The sequence below is a fragment of the Chenopodium album genome, chromosome 12 (assembly GCF_948465745.1).
Source record: "Chenopodium album chromosome 12, dcCheAlbu1.1, whole genome shotgun sequence".
NCBI classification, from domain to species: Eukaryota; Viridiplantae; Streptophyta; class Magnoliopsida; order Caryophyllales; family Amaranthaceae; genus Chenopodium; species Chenopodium album.
Genome location: NC_137845.1, coordinates 47602897 through 47621384, shown reverse-complemented (window position 1 = coordinate 47621384; position 18488 = coordinate 47602897). Strand labels below are relative to the sequence as shown.

At 35.4% G+C, this 18488-nt stretch overlaps 1 non-coding gene across 1 annotated transcript; it reads left to right on the top strand.

Annotated features, from left to right (window-relative positions):
- Window positions 1–1597: 1597 nt before the first annotated feature.
- Window positions 1598–1670, top strand: TRNAR-UCU (transfer RNA arginine (anticodon UCU)). The gene has a single exon. It is a non-coding gene; the product is annotated as a tRNA-Arg (tRNA).
- Window positions 1671–18488: the final 16818 nt, after the last annotated feature.

The window sequence follows — 18488 nt, the reverse complement described above, 5'->3', positions numbered from 1 at the left end:
AATGTTTTCCTTTTACTTACAATTTTTAATTTCTATTGCTGTTAATCTTATTAGACTTCCATTCACTCTAGGCCACTTTCCCATGTTGTGTTTGTTAGAATGTGTACTGTATTAGATTTTAGATGTATCAGATGTAGAAAGTTTGCTTTAATTTTATGGCTCCTATTTGTTGCCAAGTAAAATTGATGTTGAAGTGACTGAGTTACTGAGTGAATATTGCACCACAAATTCAGTAGTGGAAATAAATATTTTTTCATGATTGGGTATCATTTCAATTCTTATTACGCAGGCTGAGTCTACAAGTGCGACAAATGAAACCATCTTGAAGGTTGCACTAGATCACGGAAAGGCTTTGGGAATCGTCAAATCGCATGACCGAGTTGTCATTTGCCAGAAACTTGGTGATGCATCCGTGGTCAAGATCATCGAGTTGGAGGATTAAGCCTGATACTGCCTTTGTTAAAAGTGTCTTTCACAGGGGTGCTGGAACTCGTTAATGGGATAGGATAATCTTTGCGAAGCCAGTTTACGAATTTTGATTCTAGTCGATATGCATAATGTTATATCATAAAGTTATCTGAACAATGTGACCCATAGTCATGGATATGCCATGACTCCCATTTTTTGGTAAATGGCACAGATCAATATTTTGTCTATGTTTGTGCTTCTGCGACTGTCTGATGTTGAATTCGTGAACCTTGAAGCCAACATTATTCCCCCGGGTGGGCAATATAGACGAAAACAAAGTGTATAATGTCCCTAGGGGTTGTGACTGCAAATTTTTTATGATCACTTGGCACTTTTGTAGTTTTGTTGTAGGTAATGAAGTTAAATTACCTTTGTTTTACAGTAAGTACACTATATTAACTGACAATTGTTGATGCAAAACTTAATTTCTGTGATTGATTTTTTAAAAATAATTAATGAAAAAAAAAATCACAATCAAAATAGAAACAAATAGGAACAGATGTCAAAACAATATTGGTTATACTTTGTACTCCATATTTGTTTTTTTTTACTAAATTATATTTTCTATCCGCAAATGTTTTTGCATTTGACTTTTGACGGTCTCAAAGATATGTTTTAAATCATCAATATTTTCATTTTCATAGAGTAAAAATTATAAAAACTTGATAATAATAAAATATACAATGTGACGAATTCAATAGGATCTCACATGAATTTATAATTTCTTTTAGAATAATGAGAATTCACGGTCAAAATTTCCAAAGTTCGACCCAAATATTGGAAATGATAAAAACAATTGGGAACGAAGGGAGTAAAATTTACTGAAATGGAGGAAATATTAAAAGATTTGAAATTGGATACCAAATAGAAAAGGAGCTAACAATGCAAGTGTCATAGGGCATTTTGTCCAAATTTATATTCAGGTCTTGTCTCATTTTGAAATTGTCGTTACAATTAATTTTGAAAATTACTACTGAGATTATAATTAGAAATGATACTTGTAGTTAGTAATAACTCTAATAAGAAATCAAAGTGGATGAAAAAATTTTTGAAAAAGATATTGCCAAAATTCAATGTTTTGGTTTGGCTTATTTATAATGTTAAAAAGCCAGTAATGAATACAAGCAGAGCGCCCATGGCCTAATGGATAAGGCGCTTGACTTCTAATCAAGCGATTGTGGGTTCGAGTCCCACTGGGCGTGAGTGATATTTTTTCATGGCCTAATGGATAAGGCGCTTGACTTCTAATCAAGCGATTGTGGGTTCGAGTCCCACTGGGCGTGAGTGATATTTTTTCATGGCCTAATGGATAAGGCGCTTGACTTCTAATCAAGCGATTGTGGGTTCGAGTCCCACTAGGCGTGAGTGATATTTTTTTTAGGGCTATTGTCCACACATTATTTTTAAGAGTTAAAATAAAGTGGTAATTATCATTAGGGGTGAGCAAAAATTCCGGGTACCTGAAATTGAAACTAGAACCGGTTAGGAACCGCGGGTCCGGATCTAGAATTGGACCCGGTGGTTCCAATTCCGGGTAATAAATTTAGGAACTGGTTGCAACCGATTCCAATTCCCAACTTTTTGGACCCGGAACCGATTGGGTACCCGGTTACCCAATATATATTAAACTAAATATACTTTTTTCTTAAAAAAAATATGTTAAATGTATCTACTTAGTAAAATAAAAATAAAAAATAAAAAATAAAAAATAATAAAAAAACATATTATTAATATCTAACCTAAATAAAATAGCTTCATGCAATCATGCATATATAAATATAAGTATTAAACGCTAAAAATGAAAATGGAACAAAATTAGTATTAAATTTGTATTAAAATTTAATAATTATGTACATAAGTGGGTACCCGGAACCGGACCTGGTACCCGGCGGTTCCAATTCCAATTCCTAAAGTTTAGGACCCGGTTGAAGTAGTTCCAATTCCAATTCCAAATTTTAGGACCTGGTACGAACCAATTCCGGGTCCGGTTCCTAAAAATTTGACCGGGTACCCGGTTTGCTCACCCCTAATTATCATTAATAAAGGCAATAAATAAATAAACATTTTAGATGGTATAAATTGTCCAAATTAAACACTATTCATTTATAAAACTTGTATATATTAATGAGGGTATATATGTAAATACAAATTTTGATGGATAACACTATTCATAAGAGTAAGCTTGTACTTTTTTATAAGAAATAAAAATAATAATGAGAGAAATATATAAAGAAATATATTTAGGGGTATAAATGTTCACATGTTATTCTTATGAGTTAAAATAAAGTGGTAATTATCATTAATAAAGGCAAATAAATAAATAAACATTTAATTAGATGGTATAATTATCCAAACACTATACATTTACAAAACTTGTGTATATTAATGAGGGTATAAATGTAAATATACATTTTAAAGGGTAAAATTGGTATAGCACTATTCATAAGAGTAAGCTTGTACTTTTTATAAGGTAGGGATAACAATCTCTACCTTTTTAAAACAAAACTAGTGTGTGGCCCAGTCAATGCCCCAACTTGTTAGTTTGTACTTCTTTAATTTGGTAATTAAGTTCAACTGTTTTAATGTATTTTTTTAATTTGGTAATTAAGTTCGACTGTTTGTATAGCTAGTGTTTGGTCCAAGCTTTGCTTGAGTTGTTACATTTTTTTTTTACCTCATATATATTTGTTTTCAGATCTTGTGAATAATAAATTATATAACTTCTAATTATGTAATGTTATGTGAAAATTTTAATATTAATAAAGTTGGTTGAGATAGTTACAGGTTCGAATCTAGTTCAAAGCATAATTTTAGTATAGATTTGGACAATTATATTCTAACAAAATGTTTAATTACGTATTATTGGCCCTCAATGATGTTAAATTTCCCTTCTTTTTATCTCTTAAAAATAGCGTGTGGATATTTTAGAGGTGATTAACATTGGCCCGGCCTGATCCGACCCGAAAATAGGGCGGGTTTGGGCAAGCTTAAAAACACATTTTTAGTTAAAAAGCCCGAACCCAGCCCGAAAACTCGCTTTGGCCAGACAAGCCCACTACTTTTTTACGGTTTTGGGCACGAGGAATTGTGTAAAGGTCCGGTCCGACCTGAATTTTGATCACCTCTAGGATATTTATACACCTAAAAATATTTTTTTAAATTATAAAGTGGCAAGCTTACGTTGTGTATACACTTTGGATAGTAATGTGGAATTGTACAATGCCGCATATACTTTGAAGAGTGTCATGTCACATGGCGATGTGACACCTTTTCTTTAAAAGGAACGTCTTTTAATATATAGTATAGATTTGGACTATTATACTCTATCAAAATGTTTAATTACGTATTATTTGCCCTCATTAATGTTAATTGTCGATCTCTTCTTTTTATCTCTTAAAAATAGGGTGTGAATATTTATACTCTTAATTTTTTTTAAAAGCATATTTTCCATCATTTTGACGGAAACAACTAAAGTTGTGATATAAAGACAAAACAAAAGAGCTCTCCAGACATGACTAGCTATAGTGCACGTTAACCACCCTGATATGATACATAGGTTAAGTCTCGGCGCATAGTAGCTATTGATTTCGAAAGCTATAAGATGGCAATTTTGCAATTAGTTGGAACTTTGTAACATGCATGTGGGCCATTTAGCTAGCAGGTGTGTAACGGTACAGTGTAGCATAACGGGGATTGAAAAATAGTAGCGGGAAACGAAAATAATTCTCAGTCCTCCATCTAAAGTAATTTTTCAGTAATGTCTTAAAAAAATTCTTGAAGAAGCTCTCCTCTTCAATGGTGACGAATAATGTAGCTCAGCAAACCCATTTTTTCGTCAATTGTAAACTCGTAATTGCAATAAATTGCTGAAGAAGTAGACTAGTAAATTGCTGAAGAAGTAGACTAGTAGAATGAGTAATTGGCTAGCAGACATTTTGGGGGTCGATCTAGCGGAAGCAATTGGGGAAGATGGAGAAGACGGGCAGGGTTGCGCAAGGGAGCTGCGATTCGACTCTAAGATAGTAAGTTGTGTAATTTATTGCATTTTGGTTTCTGTCTTTGGCGGTTGGTAATGAACTAAAGCAATACAGATATTAAAAATTAAAGGTTGGGTAAGAGGTTAGGGTTTAGTGACTCCATAGCACACATTGTTGTAAGTATTAGTACATGATGAGTATTTGTAATTGAGTAATGATGTTGGGTAAAATGGTAGTTTTTAATTGAGTAATTATTGTGTATAATGGTTGAATTTTGATTATTATGTGGGTAATGGATTTGGGGTAAGTTGGTATTTCTATCTTTACAGTCGCTGTTGTTGTTTTTAATTGATGCTCGGTTAATGTAGTTTGACAATTGATGGTCATTATGGGGTGTAATTAGTGATGGCGTTTGTGTTCATATATTGGATTAATGGTCTATGTAGTAATTGAAAATAGGCATAATACATTTTATGATGTGTTTGTTGGTTATATTGTGTTGTTATTTTGTTGTTTGTGTTTATAATGATCCACTGGAATGAATGATGAGTCTATTATATATATATTTTTATTCCCAGTCCCAGGATCATATATGTGTTTATTTGAGCTCTGCGGAGCTATTTTTATTACTAATATACGTTTTTTACTATTTTTGTAGAGTTTGTATTATTTTGTAGGAATTTGCAGAATTATGATAATTCCCGATCTTATTAAACCACTACGAAGATATTAGAGTCGGATTGTATTTTATGACCGAGTATTTAAAGCTGAAGGTCGAACTGATTAAGGTCTTGATTTGTGAAGAAGTCCAAGTAATGAAAAAAAGCTAGTACCACGGATCAAGCAAGTTAAAGATTTGGGCTCAAATAAAAAGCCCAATCCCAAGAGGATGATGCTGGGCTAGTAAAAACACCGGGCCCGATCAAGCTGATCGTGGCCCGGTCGGGAGCGCTTCCTTGATGTGAAATATAGGTCTGTTAGTGGGCTTCGCTTATAGTTAAGTCGGTGGGTTTTTGGTATAAATAGGAGTAGCAGTACGTAATTAGGGGAGGTTAGCTTATTTACTTTTCTAATTTTCTTTACTCTTAGTTTAAGATTTCCGTAACTTTGTTTAGTTAAGAATTTTCATAGTGTTTGTTCGTTCGTCAATTTCGTTTTCATGCAAGTGTTACTTGACTTCTTTTAATTTGATTATATTATTGTTTCTTTTAAATTTTGTTATCATTATTTTCTTAATCTCATATTAACTTTTTAATTATGCTTTGCTTTTATTATGTTAGTTGAGTATTCATACGTAATTCTTGTTTACATTATTATTATTATTATTGCTATGTTTAATTTAATTACTTTAATTAGTTTAGTTTTAATTATGCACGAGTAGTTTAATTTTAGGGTTTTTGGGGATCCATGATTAATATGAAGGGATGATTTATTATTGTTGATTGTTAGTGTTTTTGGGTTAATTTCCTATTGATTGTTATAATGTTATGCAATTAGATTTGCGCAGGTTTAATTGTATGAGTTATGCAATATTGATCCGAGATTCGAGAGATGAGAATTGATGTTTAGGCTTGGTTTCAATAGGCTGGTTAATTTATAAATGGTTAAGTCAAGATTCGAGAGATGCGATTTGATACCGATAGATTAATTATGTGATTATAATAAGTAGCGAAAGCCCTTTATAATTTGATTATTTTATGCATTGATAATTGATTGTTATGTCCTTCATCCCGGAGTATTAATTATTGGTGAACCTATGACCCTAGATCTTTTTATTATTGCTTATTCCCTTAGTTTAATTATTGTTGTAGTATAATTCTCACAATTCTTCCTTGTTTCTTGATAATTTAGATTATAATAATTTATTAGGAATAAAAGAACATTGTTTCCCTGTGGATTCGACCCTACTTCCCTATCTATTTTAGTTAGTTGATTTAGGAATTACTTTTGATGGGATTATACGACTTTAGCCTGTCAATGAGTTGTGGATGTATATGTGTTATAGGTGGGTGTTGGTGAGCAATTTGGAGAAGCCATTGAGGATGATGGATATGTTTATGAAGAGGGGTTAGAGAGTTGGGATGGATGTACAGAAGGGGATGAGGAGGAGGAGGAAGAGGGAGTAGGAGATGAGGGAGAAAAACAGGGGTCAGATTTTGAGGAAGTGGAAGTTGAAAATGATGTTGAAGTTGACGGGGCTGAGGCAGGAGGTCTTCATTCATAACACCAAAGAAGGGCAGAGAAATGGTGCACACTGTATTTGGTATGGAAGAGGAAATACCACCCTTAATTTTAGGCATGATATTTGGTAGTTGGGATGAGCTAGATACTTATTTTTAGAGCCATGCTAGGCGAAATGGGTTTGGGCTGCTTCTGGGTAGGTGAAGGTGAAGAAGGAATTGGGTAGTGGAAAATGTTGTAAGCAGCGAAGGAATGCTAAGTGGACGTGTGATTGTTATGGAAGACCTTCTAGGAAGCGTAAAGTTGATCCACTAAAGGAAGGGTTGTTGCAGGATGAGGAGACAGTTACACAACGGAAGGCCAAAAAGTGTGGATGTCCTGTGGAGTTGTATGCTAGTGTTAATGCAGAAGGGATTGGGTTGTTCGTAGGGTAAAGTTGGAGCACGAGGGTCACATAGTTTCACCAGGAAAGTTCAAGGATGTTTCCATGTACCGAAAGCATGATTTGGTTGTTAAAAATAATCACTTGGTGAAATAGATGGTTATGGCGAAGAAGTCAAGGGTAAAGGTTTCCCAAATGTACAATTGTTTTGCTAGGGAGCGGAATGGACCGCAGCATGCAGTGGTTGAGGTTGAGCAAAAGAGGCCGGAGCTTACTGAGGGTGATGCAAATGGGATGATAGAGTACTTCAACAAAATGAGTGCGAATAATCAAAATTTTTTCCATCTTTGTAGGTTTGGGAAGGATGGTTCATTACAAGATGTTGTATGGGTTCATGCGAGGAGTAGAGCTACGTATGAGGAGTTTGGCGATGTTGTTTGTTTTGATCGTATGTACTTGACAAACAAATTTCACTTCCCTTTGCTGTATTTATTAGTGTGAACCATCACGGACAGAGCATATTGTTTGGGTGTGCATTGATCTCTCGAGAGACTGCGGACACGTACGAGTGGGTGATGAGGACATGGCTACATTGCATGGGCGGTAAAGCTCCTAAATCGATTATAACGGATCAAGATCTGGTAAATAGGAAAGCTTTGCATTAACTATGACTGAAACTTGCCATAGGTGGTGTATATGGCACATCCTTCAGAAGTTTGGGAGGTACGTTAAGCATGAGAACTACGAAGATGTAAAGGATGACTTTGAGAGCATCATTTATGGTAGTTTAGACCCTGGTGAATTTGAAGATCGGTGGTGTGATGCAGTTTGATCATTACAAACTAAAGACAACACTTGGCTTGAAGGTTAGTTTATTCTACCCGATGCTTTAAAATTTAGGTTCTCTCACTGAACTTATGATTTGTACATACATTTTTGGAGTGTGGAGTTGATGATCTGATTAATTGTTGCTAATAAAGCATAGCTGCTGTCAATAGTTGTATGTCCATGATAGCTATTGAATTAAGTAGTTGGTTGGTCTGCTGTGCAGTAGGAAATGGAAATATTTGTACCACTTTGTCTGTCAGTCGCATTTATTGACACCTAGTGGTATTTTTTTTGTATTACTGAACTTAGTAGGAGCAGGTAGCAGAATATGTGTTTGTTTCTGTTAGAGCTATTTGTTTTAAAGTTCTGTATTTCAAATGGAAACTAATAAATGTTGTTTTTGTCAAATAGGGCTGTATAAGGAAAGACATTTGTGGATTCCCGCGTATTTGAAACATTTATTTTGGGCCGGGATGAAAATGACACAATGGTCCGAGAGTTTTAATCATTTCTTCAAAGGGTATGTCGACAAGAATACAACGTTGTCTGAATTCGTGATTCGGTACTGCGATGCTGTGAAAATAAGGTTGAGGTTGAAAGAATTGTAAACTTGAACACACTACGTTATGCGAGGCATTTAGTGACTAACTTCTTAGTAGAGGAGGAGTTCCAAAAGTGCTATACAAATGCTAAATTTAAAGAAGTTAGGGAGAGTGCAAGAAGATTTTGTATGTGCGTTGTCTAGATCAATATGAAATTAATTCAGATGTAATTGAGTTTGCTATTAAAGACCGTGTTTGGATCAAGCCTAAATATGCAAAGAAGAACTCTGTGACAAAGATTTGTAGATGCTACCGAGTTAGATATAATAGAACTACGTTTGAAGCTACATGTGACTGTAAACACTTTGAGTGTCGTGGAATCATTTGTTGCCATATAATTCTCGTGTATGACCTTAGTGGTGTAACCGTTGTTTAAGAAATATATACTTCATTGTTGGAGGAAGGACATACAACTGAAATACACACAAGTAAAAGTTGCTTACCATGATCAATTGAAAACTGATGAAGTGAGGCATTATCACAATCTTATGGGGATTTACAAACCGATTTGCTCTAAGGCTTCCGCTTGTAAGGAGGGAGTGCAGGTTGTGACAGAGTTGTTGTAGCTCATGGACCCGAGAGTGGATGAAGTACTAGCAATGGTTGCAAAAAGGCAGCTTGCGGCAGAGAATGAGAATGAGAATGGAAATCCTGGTCAGGATGAAGCTCTACACTGTGTCGTCTGTACACCTTCTTCTGTGGCACATAACAAGGGGCCTGAGGAAGCAAACACACCAATCACAGTGGCATCCGGAGTGCATAAAAACACCACTTTAGTTAGTGGATTACACGATAGTTATGAAGGATCAGCCCTGGGGGGGGGGGGGGGTTTAAAGATCCACCCTTACCGAAGAAAAAGGCTTATCGTCCTACTATAAATTTTAGATATCTGTCGTGTATCGAAAAGAAAGGAAAAGAAAAGGTTGCTATTAAGGCAAAAAATGCTTTAAGGAAGCAAGCTGCCGAGGCCCCAACCAACATATCATTAGGAACGAATGAATATATTCGATTTGTTGGTGGAATAGAACTGAGGGATTTGGATGGTTCCTTAGGATACTTTACTTCAGTATGGGGAGGACTCTCTGGTGGAGTGTTTGCTTCTCTCCTTGGCTTGACTCCTGGTACATTAGGATCCATCTCAATTAAGCATGTCCAAGTTGACTCTCAGTACCAGTGGGTTTTTTGGTAACATTTGAGACATGTATTTGTAGCCATATTAGTAGTGGCACGTTGTCTTATTTCAAACCGTAATTAGAGGTAATTCATGAGGACTCATTTATGAGATTTACGTCGCTATGTTTGAAAATTATTATTTTGAAAACATTGGTTGTGCTTTTGTGTGTTCATGCGAATGTAAGACAACTACTACAAATGAATGTCAAAATAGGAAAGTTGCATTGGCAACTTATACACCAATATATGTACCACTGTCAAAGAAATGGTACATTTTAATCATATATGAATAACAATTAGTACTGTATATGTACTATCGTGTACTGTAGTCGTACATTTGACCACCGTAATAGGTCCCATTATGAACTCTAGTGGTATATTTTATTACTTGAATGAAATTCGATGTTATTGTTTGAGTACATAAGACTTTGACTAACAGTACATAAGACTTATAGTACCGCTCTCATGGCAAACTCCAGTGGTATGATAATTTTCTTGAAGGGTACCACTTATTATGTTTAGGGTACCACTTCTGAAGATAATGTGGAGGATACAACCAAGCCATAAATGGGATGATATTTAACCTTCATTAATGGGTTTTTTTAACAATTTGAAAAGATTATGACTGCGAAATGGGACATAGTATACATTAATAATTATTATTGTAGTCATGGTAGGCTAGATTCAATGATTCATAACACCTCATATGTAAAAGTGATTGTGCTGGATTAGTTTGTATGAGGTACATTCATAACACTTCTTCACTATAATTGTACACGTCATATACGTAACATCGATAAACCATAACCAATTAATCATCCATATTACATTGTCATGTAGTTTGAATTTGGCATATAAATACATAAATAATGCAAGCACATAAATAATGAACCTCCCTTTTTCATTTGTCTCTGATTGTGTGATTGTACTATCTTTAGTTTTAGTGGTACAAATTATAGTTGTAGAAACCCCTTTGTGTATGTAGTGGTATATTATCATAGGGAGATTGTTAGATTATCCCTTATGAAATTGTACTATTACGAATGAAATGGTACTTTAGTTTTTGAATTAAACTTTATAGTGTATGTAATGGGATAGTTTGCAAATACAAAGGGTTCCACTGTGTTAGGTTAGGGTACCACCTACATACCCTAGTTCATTTTTATTTTGATGCATGTATGTTTGTATCAAATAGAAGCTAGTCGTGTGCTTAATTTTGTTTTGTTATGCATCCATTTGAATATTGTACCTATCTTAAAACATTATTGTACCTATCCTTACATAATTGTGAAATTTTGTTTCACGATCTTTGTATCCTTATATAAGTGATACTGTGGGAGTTGTTCGTGGTTGTATGTTTTTAGTCTTCTTATATGCGAACGTATCACTATCTACGTATCGAAAATGAATAACATTGTTTATTGACTTATTCTTTCCCCGTATTATTATTTTCGCATTTTGGGATTTTCCATTCAATGTAAACATAATTTTTTCCCATTACAATCAAATAATTCTAATTAAGAGTCAACAATGTAATGGCACATTTTTCACCCACTAGGGGTTCATTACTTGAGGAGTGGTAACTTGACTGTTGTATAGTGTACCATTGAAGATTTGAGGTCTGACCATAACAAGGGGAAAATATAAACATGGTACATATGACCTAAATAAAAGTACGTCTAATGTTGTGGATGAATTTCACAAGTAACATTGGTGATTAATGCTAGTAATACCATTTAGTAGTTACAAAGCAATTAAGCATTTGATGGAAATAAATTATCCCATTTTGATCATATTCCCTGCATGAGTGGTACAAAATAATCCCATTGTCATGGAATTTTGCTATCATTGACAAGACAGGTCATTGGCCTACCTCTGCACCCTACGGTTTGTAAATTCGTAAAGAATAGCAAAAAGCAAGTTAGTTATTGTAGTAAGTTGGTAAGTCGTAAATTTCAAATTTGAATTTACCCTCCCCTTTTGAAAATCCTCATCCTCAACATCCCCAACAACCAAACCCAAACATTACCTACCCCCAAACTCAAACAAAATCTGTAAACAATGGCTGGAAACTAAACATGGGCACGGGCCGTGCCGGCACGACTCCGGCACGGCACGGCGGCCCACCTGTGGGCCGTGGGCCGTGCCGTGAACAATTTTCTGGATTTTGGCACGGGCACGGCACGTGGCACGGCGGGCGGCACGATGGCCGGCACGTGGGCCGGCACGCTGGCACGACCCGCCAGCACGGCACGTGGCACGGCCAGGCACGGCACGAGCCAGGCACGGTCCGTCATATAATAAAATAAGTTATTCTTCAATTTTTTGTATTTTCGGATTATCGCACTCGTATTTTTTTTATTATATGCATTGTTGTTTTTTTGCTAAATTAATAAAATTGTTTTTATTTGTTTAAATAAACTTAAACATAATTATTAATTAGATAAATAATTTATATAACCTAAATTAAAATAAAGTTGTTCAAAAATTGAAAACAAAATATATTAACATTAACATAAACATAAATTAATCACATATATTAAGTTGTACTAAAAAAAATATATATCGTTTAATTTGTTTTTTTTTTCATTTATTAAAAAAAAAGGGTGGCACGGTTTGGCCCGTGGCCCGGCACGGCACGGCCCGCAAGGCACGTGGGCCGTGCCGTGCCGTGGGCTGGGGTGTGCCAATTTCAGGCACGGCACGGCACGGCTCGCCGCGGAGCCAGTACGGCCAGGCACGGCCCGCGGCGACACGGGCACGGCCCGTGCCCATGTTTACTGGAAACCAAACTCACACCGTGTTGAAATATTGTGAATTTCCTATCTCAGCCCACCAGATTGTTAGCCACTCACAAAAACCATTGATATACTTTCAAAAAATACAAAGGGAGAACAATGAAATCAACATCAACTTAGTGCATTATTTTAGGACCAACTACCAGATGTTGAATGAGATTTATGAACTTGTGAGCAACATCAAAGCACATCTCCTACAATCAAAGTGCTGCCCAACTGATTACATGCTACTCGAAGACGGTACCCTGTTCTGGGACATTTTTCTCTTTTAGAAGACTTGGTAGGATGCTACAATGAAGGAGCTTGTGTGTTCTTGTTTTGGATTATACACGAGCTTTATTTGTCTTATTCGGCTAACAAAATACCAACCGAGTTGGCAGAATTAATTGATTTGAAGCCAACTTTGAACATCGATTCCGTTGAAGTTTATAGCTTCCCTATTTTACGGCGCCACAATTTGTAAGATCTCTCACGGATATAGTCCACGTCATGATGCTTGATACTACCAATACCCACATGAGGGTCCAAATTGAGGGTTGCACATTGAAGCCAAAGGTCAACCACTCTCTACCAATTAAAAAGCGCTACCATCGAGTTAGTTACAAAGGAGAGCATCGGCTGTCTAGCCGTGGCTATGGTATATTCGATGTTGGAATGCCCGAGGATGCACAAAGCCATCCTTTGCCAATCACTTCATTGCTCTACATCATAAGTTTAATCCCCTCTTACTAATAATATTGGAAGCTCGTTTTGGTACTCACCATTCCAGGAGTTGTGATGCGCGTAATCTCCCAGGTGAATATGAAGTCGAGCATTTCGGTCACGAAGGAAGCCTAGGAGGAGTTATGATGTTTTGGAATCCAAGTTTGGTAATTCCCGATTTTTCCTACAGGCTGAATGTTTTAGAAGGGATGGTTGTGGATGCTACATTCCAGGTAGATTTTTTAAATTCATTTCGTCTAATAATGTGCTTGATGTTGAGATATATAGTTATAGTTACCAGTAACATAATTTCCAATTGTAGGCTTCATCTCCTCCTTCAGTCCGAGTCTCACGATTTGTTGAACTCAACAATGATCCTTGTAGCTCGGATAAAGAGGCTGAACCAAATAGCTTCTACATGAGTTCTGGGTTAGGTTTTGATGGGTTGAACCACCCCCGGGGTCTTGGGAAAGACTACTAACTAATACCATTGTAGATCTTTTAATTGCAATGTTTTATCTGTTTCTGTTGTACTTGAATTTGTGGACTCCTAATGGTTAAGAGTCCGTTAATTAGTTGATGTGAATCGAGTCCCCTTTCTTATAACTATCTTTATTGCTTTATTTAGGTTCTCTCTTGGTTTTACCTTACTCTTAAAGTAGGGGTTTTACAAGTGAGTTTTTAATAATGTTTTTATTATTTTCTTAGTAATAGTTATGGGGCCTCGGGCTTCGAAATTTGTGTTAATTAGTTAGTGGGCTATCTTGGTTCATTAATTAATTATTAGGAATTTTATCTAGTTTGCTTGCGGAGCAAGTAGGATAGATTTCTTTTTCCTATATATACTAGTTGTATGCCAATTATTTTGGGGAGGATATTTTATAACAAAAAGTTGAGTTTATTGAGCTTTTGCTTGAAGAGAACTTTGTTAAGGTTCAAACTAGTTGTTAACTAGGATTTTGGGATCGTTGCTCCTAAGATCAAACTTAGAAGTCGTTGCATTCTAAGACTATCTTTCGAATTTCCACCATTAAAATCACTCAAATTCTTCCATCAAATTAAAACCGTCAAAATATGCATCAATTGGTATCAGAGCACAATTTCGGTATAAATTAAACTGGTAGCGATTGGCTAGGAATTTTTAAGTGATTATTTTTGCGTTGGATTCCAAAAACGTCCATCTACCACGTCATAAAAGTTCGTGGTGTTTGGATAAGTAACGAGTTCTACACAGCCTAAAACTTTCGGGGTTTCTGAACTGATCCGTGAGAAGAAGAAGCTACGTTGAAACTCACAACTCCATTAAAATTGCTGCAAGAATTCAAAGGTATTTCTTCTTGTTGCTTGGGTTGTGTTTTGCTTAGTTTGTTCATCATCCATACTAGGGTTAGGGTGTTAAAAATCACGTCTTTATCCTTGGGAAAGTTGGGTAAAATTCACATCTTGTTATTGAAAACTTGTTGCTATTTTGCGTGAGATATGTTGGGTGTTTTGGTGATTTTTGTTACGATTTTGTGAGAAATCTCTTGCTGCAACTTAGTTAGCATTATCCTTCACATATTGGATGTGTATTTTCTGGGTTCCTACATAAAAATCTCTGCATATATTAGGGTTAAAGTCGCTGCATAATTGAAGAACATAATTTCCAGATTATCTTTTTTGTTGCGATTTAATCTTGCTTGTTGTTCAAGGTGAATTTCGTGGTTTTTAGAGGTTGTTAGGGGTTTTTAGAATACTTGGAGTGCAAGGATTTGTGTTATAACAACCTATAATCATATTTGGAAAGAGTTTGTTATAAGTAGCCTTGGTGTGCAAGCAAAGGAGTTTCGGTTAGAATTTGTGCAAGAAATCGACCAAGAATCAATCTTTTAATCAAGATTTCTGATTTTTGACAAAGTTCTATCAAAGGTGGATTATATAAGGAGTAAAAAGTGTATATATAAAAATCCGAGTAAGCATTATAGTAGTGCGCGAAATTCTTTTGTAGTGATTCTTGATAATTGATTTGATGGAGCTACGTTTATCTGATATTATTTTTACATCATGAGTAATTTAACAAAGGAAGATCTAGATAATGTGCTTGTTGATATGATGAAAAATTTTTATACGAGTCTTGAACGAATGAATGAGAAAATTGAGAAGAGTACGCAAGAAATTGCTCAAACCAATCAAAGGGTTGAAACTTTGTCAATTCAAGTGGTTGGGGAAGGAAGAATAATCAACAATGAACAACCCAGGGGAGTCATGAGAAATTTTTCCATTGACAATTATCGAGATTTGAAGTTGTTAGAACTTCCGGAATTTACAGGTGATGGGGATACTGAAGACTTTTTAGATTGGGTTCGTCAGATGGAAAAAGTCTTTGACTATAAAGGTTTTGATGAGCAAAAAGCCTACAAGGTTGCAAACCTAAAATTAATGAGATATGCTTCTCTATGGTTTGAGAATTTACGTGCCAAGAGATTGAGAGAAGATGAGCCACGAATTAATAATTGGAGTGACTTGAAGAGACAATTAAGGAAACGGTTCCTACCACGGGAATTTATCCAAGATAAATTCTTGAAGTTGAATCATCTTGAACAAAAGAGTCTTAGTGTTGCCGAATACACTAAAGAGTTTGAGAAATTGTGCATGCTTTGTGATTTGCAGGAAAAAGAGGAGATGAAGATCGGACGATACATAAAAGGGTTGACACCTTCAATTTCTCACAAGGTGGAAACATCAAATTATGTGTTCTTTGATGATGTCTTAAGGTTGGCAGAGAGATTTGAGAAGTAGGAGAAAGAAAAGAAAACTTCTTATTTCAAAGAGAGGAAGTCATTTTTTAATGGCGAGGGTTCGTTCGAATCACAATAGTGCTCCTAACTCTAACAATTCGAACAATGAAGGGAAGATGATTGTTGTTACTCCCAAACAAGCTGCATTGGCGAAAAAGTTTTTTTCAAGTGCCAAGGTGTGGGACACATTGCTAGAGATTGTGGAAACAAAGTGACGGTAACCAAGAAGGAACATAGAATGTTGTTGGCTTATCTTGACTAAGAAGAGAAAGAGAAGGAGAGTGCATGTTTACTCAATACAGAGGAAGAGTTTGATTTTGAAGAGTTTGAGGGTCAAGAAAAGATTACTTCTGAACCTGAACATCACCATATTGGTATCTTAAGGAGAGTTTTGCATACTGATTTTGTTCCTCCTACTACACATGATCAAAGGGAAAATTTGTTCCATACTATATGCAAAGTAGGTGATAGAAGTTGCTCGTTGATCATAGATACGGGATCGTGCACCAATGTTGCATCTACTAAGTTGGTTGACAGAATGAATCTTTCTACTAGGGACCATCCTACTCCTTACAGGCTTAATTGGTTACATAATGGAGATGGACTATAAGTTAAAAGGCAAGCTTTGGTAAACTTTTCCATGGGTTCATACTCTGATAGTGTGTGGTGTGATATTTTTACCTATGACTGCTTGTTCTATACTCTTGGGTTGTCCTTGGCAATATGATCGAGGGGTGTTATTTAATGGTGTTACAAATGTTTATTCAGTGAAGGTTGGGGACAAGAGAGTCCAATTACATCCTTTACCCCTTAAGGCGCCACTTATTCAAGCTCCTGCTAGAGAGTTGTTGATTATGCCTAAGCTTGATAAAAAGGAAAGAAGGGCTAATATGCTGTCATTGAGAAACCAACATCCCTTTGAGATTGGTGACTATGTTTTCTTACCTTTGAATGCTCAAAAAATCTTTAATAATTCTAGAGGTAAGAATGAACCATTAGAGGAAGGACCTTTCAAGATTGTGCATAGAGAGAATTATGATACTTTTCAAGTGCTTCTTGGAGCGGGAATTTGTGCTACTATGAGGGCTAGTGACTTGGTGCCTTGTCTTTCGAACGAAACTTGAGGGCAAGGTTTTTTTTTTTTTTTTTTTTTTTTTTTTTTTTTTTTTTTTTTAATAGAGAGGGAATGATGTGAATCGAGTCCCCTTTCTTATAACTATCTTTATTGCTTTATTTAGATACTCTCTTGGTTTTACCTTACTCTTAAAGTAGGGGTTTTACAAGTGTGTTTTTAATAATATTTTTATTATTTTCTTAGTAGTAGTTATGGGGCCTTGGGCTTCGAAAGTTGTGTTATTTAGTTAGTGGGCTATCTTGGTTCATTAATTAATTATTAGGAATTTTATCTAGTTTGCTTGCGGAGCAAGTAGGATAGATTTATTTCCTATATATACTAGTTGTATGTCAATTATTTTGGGGAGGATATTTTATAACAAAAAGTTGAGTTTATTGAGCTTTTGCTTGAAGAGAACTTTGTTAAGGTTCAAATTAGTTGTTAACTAGGATTTTGGGATCGTTGCTCCTAAGATCAAACTTAGAAGTCGTTGCCTTCTAAGACTATCCTTCGAATTTCTACCATTAAAGTCACTCAAATCCTTCCATCAAATTAAAACCGTCAAAATACGCATCATTAGTTTGCTACTCCTATTGTATGTTTTATCTTATTAGTAAAATGTAATGCACTCTAAGTAATTACTTTAATGAATGGTGTTTCGTAGTTTCATATGTTAGCTTGCAATGTGTAGTTACTCTTGTCTCTTGCAATTGTGATGTAAAAATGTCATGTACTAGGTGGTAAATTCATTATTTGAACCAAGTGCTATATGGTACCACTGAGGGAGTATCAACCCACATATTTAGCACTATTCAAAAATTGGACATTTTAACTAAGAAAAATATGCTACTGTGGTAAAAATGGGAAATATAGCTTGCAAAGTGTGCTACTATGGAAACATGGAACATTTCATGTGTCTCGTAAACTGGAAAATGCATGTAGTTACTCTTGTCTCTCGCAAATGTGATGTAAAATTTTTATGTACTAGGTGGTAAATTCATTATTTGAACCAAGTGCTATATGGTACCCCTGAGGGAGGATCAACCCACATATGTACCATTATCCAAAAATTGGACATTTTAAATAAACAATATGTGCTACTGTGGTAAAAATGGGAAATATAGCTTGGAAAATGTGCTACTATGGAAACATGGAACATTTCATGTGTCTCGTAAGTTGTAAGCAGGAAAATGCATGGACATGTACTACTGATAAGTGTCATTTATGTCACTATTTTTTTAGGATTTTCTAGTTAGTATTTCATAGTTTTGATATCTTTTTACTTGGTTTTAGTGTCGTTTTATTACATTTGTCATGTTTGCGTGTGAAATGTCGTTATTGCTCAATTTTGGATTTTATTGCATATTTTAGTTGCTTATTGCATTAGATTAAACTTTATTGTTTTGTTCTTATGTTTAGGAACACTTGGATAAGTTCATTGTTCAAGATTGAAGAAAAGTAAAACATAAAAGAACAAATAATGAAG